This window comes from Choloepus didactylus, chromosome X (genome assembly GCF_015220235.1).
Source record: "Choloepus didactylus isolate mChoDid1 chromosome X, mChoDid1.pri, whole genome shotgun sequence".
NCBI classification, from domain to species: Eukaryota; Metazoa; Chordata; class Mammalia; order Pilosa; family Megalonychidae; genus Choloepus; species Choloepus didactylus.
In genome coordinates this window covers 97,643,971-97,649,970 of record NC_051334.1, presented here as the reverse complement: position 1 = coordinate 97,649,970, position 6,000 = coordinate 97,643,971, and positions in this window count along the sequence as shown.

The following is a 6,000-nucleotide window of genomic DNA, read 5'->3' as shown; positions in this document are numbered from 1 at the left end:
AAAGACCTAAATGAACAACTAAAGAAGTTAGAGAATGATCAGCAAAATAATCCTAAATCAAGTAGTAGAAAAGTAGGAGAAAAATAAAACAATAGAGAGATAAATGAACCAAAAATTGGTTCTTTGAGAATATCAACGAGACTGGCAAACCCTTAGCTAGACTGTCAAAGTAAAAGACAAGACCCAAATAAATCAGAAATGAGAGGGGTTTCATTACTGTGGCCCCCAAAGAAATTAAAATCCTAAGAGGATAATTTGAAGAACTCTATGCCAACAAACTAGACAATTTAGAGGAAATGGATAATTTCCAGAAACTCATGAACAGCCTAGACTGACATGAGAATAAATAGAAGATGTCAACACACCAATCAAAATAAGGAGATCTGATCCAGTCAACAAAAAGCTTTCTACAAAAAATGTACAGGGCCAGATGGCAGACAGATGAATTTTACTAAACTTTTGAAAACTAACTGACACCATTCCTGCTCAAACTTTTTCATAAAATTGAATGAAAAAGAGCATAAACTTACTCATTTTATAAAGCTAGCATCACTCTAATACCAAAACAGATAAAGATACAAGAAACAAAACTAAAACCCAGTCTCCCTAATGAATATAGATGCAAAAACTCTCAACAAAATACTTGCAATTGTGATCCAAAGACACATTGAAAGAATCTCACACCATGACCAAATGGGATTCATTCCAGGCATGCAAGGGTGGTTCAACATAAGAAAATCAATCAGTGTTATACAACATGTTAGCAAATTGAAAGAGAAAAATAAAATGATCATCTCAATAGATGCTGAAAAATCATTTGACAAAATTCAGCATCCTTTTTTGATAAAATCACTTCAAAAGGTAGCAGTTGAAGAAAACTTCCTCAATATGATAAAGGGCATATATGAAAAATCAACAGCCAGCATAGTACTCAACATTGAGAAATGGAAAGCTTTCCATCTAAGATTGGGAACAAAACAGGAATGGCAGCTATCACTATTATTCAGCATTCTGCTAGAAGCTATAGCCAGAGCAATCCAGCAACACAAAGAAATAAAAGGCTTTCAGACTGGAAAGGAAGAAATAAAGCTCTCATTATTTGAAGATGATATGATTCTATATTTGGAAAACCCTGAGAAATCGACAACAAAGCTACTTTGGCTAATAAACAAATTCAGCAATGTGGGGGGATACAAGATTAATGCGTGAAAGTCAGTATTGTTCGCACACACTAGAAATGGACTACTTGAAGAGACACTCAAGAAAAAAATTACATTCACAGTAACAATTTAAAAAATCAAGTACCTAGGAATAAACTTAACCAAGGATGTGAAAGATTACTAAACAGAAGATTACATAGCATTACTACTGGAAATCAAAGGAGACCAAAACATGTGGAAAGATGTTCCATGTTCATGGATAGGAAGACTAATCATTAAGATGACAATTCTACCCAAACTGGTCTACAGATTCAATTCAATTCTGATCAAAATTCCAACAATGTAGTTTGCAGACTTGAAAAATCTAGTTACCATATTTATTTGGAAGGGGAAAGGCCCTCAAATTGCTAAAAACCTTCTACAATGGAAGCACAAAGTGGGAGGACTTAAACTTCCTGACTTTAACCAACTATAAGCTGCAGTAGTCAAAACAGTATGGTACTGTCAAAATATAAACATATTGTACAATTGAATTGAATCAAGAGTTTGGAAATAGAGCCCCAGATCTATGGTTGATTGATTTTTGTAAGGCCCCTGAAGCTACTGAACTGGAACAGAACAGTCTCTTCAATAAATGGGGCTGAGAGTTCTGGATATCCATATCCAAAAGAATGAAACAATACTCCTACCTTAGACCCTATGCAAAAATGAACTCAAAGTGAATCAAAGACCTCAGTATGAGAGGTCTTATATTTTAAGGTACTTCTAGGATATAGAGCACCTAAAATGTAATGTACCATAAGACTCCTAGAACATAATGTAGGGAAACATCTTCTCAACTTAGTATTAGGAGGTAGCAGGTTAGACTTTACACCCAAAGCACAAGCAATGAAAGAAAAAATAGATAAGTTGGAACTCCTCAAAATCAAAAGCTTCTGAACCTTAAAGGACTTTGTCAAAAAGGAATAGAGGTAGCCAACTGAATGGCAGACAATATTTGGAAACCATATATCTGATAAGAGACTGATATCCTGCATATATAAAGAAATCCTCCAACTCATTGACAATAGTAAAAACAGCCCATAAATAAAATGTGAAAAGGATATGAAAAGACATTTTTTATGTAGAAGAAATGCAAGTGGCTAAAACACACATGAAAAATGTTCATCTTTGCTAGTTTTTAAGGAAATGCAAATCAAAACCAGTGTGATATCATCTCTCACAAATAAGAATGGCTGCCATTAAACAAACAGGAAACTACAAATGCTGGAGAGGATGTGGAGAAATTGGAATTCTTATTCGTTGCTGGTGGGAGGGTATAATGGTACAACTGCTGTAGAATACACTTTGGCAGCTCCTCAGAAAACTGGATATCAAGTTACCCTACAATCTGGTATTTTCTTTTCTTGGTATATACCCAGAAGATCTGAAAGTGGTGACACAAACAGACATTTGCACACTGATATTCATAGCAGCATTGTTCACAATTGCCAAGAGTTGGAAACTGTCCCATTGTCCTTCAACAAAAGAGTGGATTAAAAAAATGTGTTATATACGTATGATGAAATACTATGCAACAGTAATAAGTAACAAGGTCCTGAAACATGACAGCATGGATGAACCTTGAAGACATAATGCTGAGTCAAATAGACACAAAAGGAGAGATATTGTATGTTACTGCTAATATGAACACCTAGAAAAAATGTAAAATAAGTGTCTTTTAATGTTGAGTATAGGGGTCCTAGATATATACAGAAGCTTTGAAGGGGGAATGATAACCTAATATGTACAGACAGGATAATGAGGGTGAACTTAAAGATATGGAAATGGACAGGGGTGATGATGGTTTGTTAATGGGATTATTAGTGTCAGTGCCACATTGAAGGTGAACATGATTGAAAATGGTTGTTTTAAAGGTATATATCCCATAGATTAGCACTACAAATATGAATAATTCTTACATGATACACTTCTAAGGTATGACAGTCATACAAAGAGTTAACAACAGAGTGTCATATGGAAAAACTACACATTGCATATTAATAAGAATATCTTACCAGTGCTATACTAGTATTAGGGTTGAATAATTAGTGGCTGATAAGAGCTTTGGGATGTTTTGTGTTATAATTGTACAAAATTGAGAGTGATGATGTTTGTACAACTAAGTGAAGATAATGTGAGATACTGATTCTTTATATTGGACAGAACATATGCTATGTGAAATTTGGAACCCCCTACATAATAAGTCAAGGCCTCAATCTTGAAGCTTGCTCTTTTGAAACTTATGGCTATAAATGGAGGCTAACCTTCCTATAATTATGCCTAAGAGGCACCTCCAGAGAACCTCTTTTGATGCTCAGATGTGGCCCTTCTCTCTCTAAACCCAATCTGGCAAGTAAATTCATTAACCTCCCCCTGCATAGGACATGACTTCCAGAGGAGTGAATCTCCCTGGCAGTATGGGACACTACTCCCAGGAATGAGCCTGTTCCTGGCATTGAGATTTTGAAAATGCTTTCTTGACCAAAAAGGGGAAAATAAGGGTGACAAAATAAGGTTACAGTGGCTAAGAGATTTCAAATAGAGTCAAGAGGCTATCCTGTTGGTTACTCTTATGCAACCTCCAGCTAGTTATCCCATATAAGCACAGTATACCAAGCCCAAACCAAGAGTAGTCCCAAAATACCTAGGTCCCTGAGACTCTATAAAATTTTACTAAGTATATGTTTCAGAAACTTAAATCCACCAGAGTATTCTTATGCCAGTCAAGTCCTAAAACCCAGAGGCAACAGCCTCTTTAAGAACATCAACCTGATGCAACCCCCTTCTCCATAATGTTGACACCCCTTTTCAATATGAACAAGTTAGGGTGGTCACTGCCTCTACACCCCTGAAGATCAAGAAAATGATTAAACAAGAGCAATGGGTAGCAACAGACAAGGTTGGATTAACAAAGGATTTCAAACACTGAGTCTTTATATAAATATATATATGTTTTTTTTAGGTGCTAGGGTATTAGGGTAGCTAGAAGGAGATAACTGAAATGTTGGATTTATGATGCATATTCTTTGAAATTTCCTCTATAGCTACTCATTGAGTTGTACTTTGAAAGTTATCACCTTTCTGTATATATCTTATATTTCACAGTAAGGAAATAACTGAATCACTGGAAATGTTAGCCCATAACATTCTTTGAAATTTCCCATATAACTACCTGCTAAATTTGATTTTAAGAGTTATCACCTTTCTTTATATATGTTATATATCACAATAAAGAAATGACTGAAATTTTGGTACTGTAACCCATAGCATTGTTTGAAATTTGCTCTCTACTTTTTGGATCATACTTTGAAAGTTATCTCCATTCTGTATGTATGTTAAATTTTACAATGAAAAACATACTTAAAAAAAGCTCATTTCTTAAAATGTTTATACCTTAATAATTATGTAACAAACATGCCAAGTGAAGCAGTTGTTAGTTACTAATTCTAGCTTCCATTTCTTTAATCAAATTGAAGTAATCTTTAAGCTTCTCACCACTGTGAAATTGCTGTTGTAGGTCACTTTGAGGTTGAAAAGGAGGCACAGGTTTAAATATGGTACACATTCATTATTTTTAATCTTCCAAAACAAAAGTGCAGCATAATTTCAAATCAAAGTTTTTTCACTCTTCTGTGATATCTTGAATGCATTATTTTTAAGCTGGAATATAAATTTCAAATGTTGTTAGCTTAAATTAACATGCATTTTTATATTTTATTAATGTTTTTAGAATTTTTATGACTATTCAGAGATCCTTCAATCCCTTGAGTTTAGTTTTAAGAAACTGAGATACTTGAAATAACTCCTTTTTAATTCTTACATAATTAGGGCTTGGGAATATATTCTTATAAATATGGGCTATTAGGTTGTGTAGTGTGTTAGGCAGAAGGTAATGAGGAAATGTGCCATATTTAGTCAGAGTAAGTAGATTTGTTTCAAAAAAGTCAATTTTGTTTTTTTCTACATAATGTTGAGCTAATATAATAGTTTATAAAAATTTACCTAAGTGATAATTATTTACCCAGATTGCCTACTGACCACTTGTTTGCTCAGACTAATGGTCTAGATTGATTTCTAAGCCTCTGTTTTCTTTGTAGTAAGGCTAATTTCATTCTTGTCTTTTTCTCCCTCATTTTATGTGTAACATTTTCATTTTCAATATTTATTGTGTCGTAAACATCTAATGATATCTTGATGTATGAACACTGAAATGCTGTAGCAGTGTCCATATGGCTAAATTTAAAATGTGCTATATAATACTCTATTTAAATTATTGTTTTTACCTCACTAAGATTAAAATCAATCAACTTCCATGTGAGACCAAGGGAAGAAATGTTTATTTGGTGTAGGATCTGTATTATCTAAACACTATAACTTCTACAATCATTTTGTTCAAACACCATAATTACATGGAACTTTGAATAGGAAGTGAGATATGATAGGTCTGTATAGGTTAGAGTGAAATAGCAACATATCCCAAAGTAATTTGGGTGGAGAATAAAAATATATATTTGGGGTCCCCCTGAGGAGCTGAGGGAGGATGCACAGTTGGACCTCACCTGGATTGTTGCTGATGTTCTCACAAACTCTGGGGACTGACAGCTTGACATGCTGAGCCCTCTCTCTTGGAGCTTGCCCCTATGAAGCTTGTTACTACAAAGGAGAGGCTAAACCTGCTTATAATTGTGCCTAAGAGTCTCCCCCTGAGTGCCTCTTTGTTGCTCAGATGTGGGCCCTCTCTCTCTAACTAATCCACCTTGGCAGGTGATCTTGCTGCCTTCCCCCCTACATGGGACCT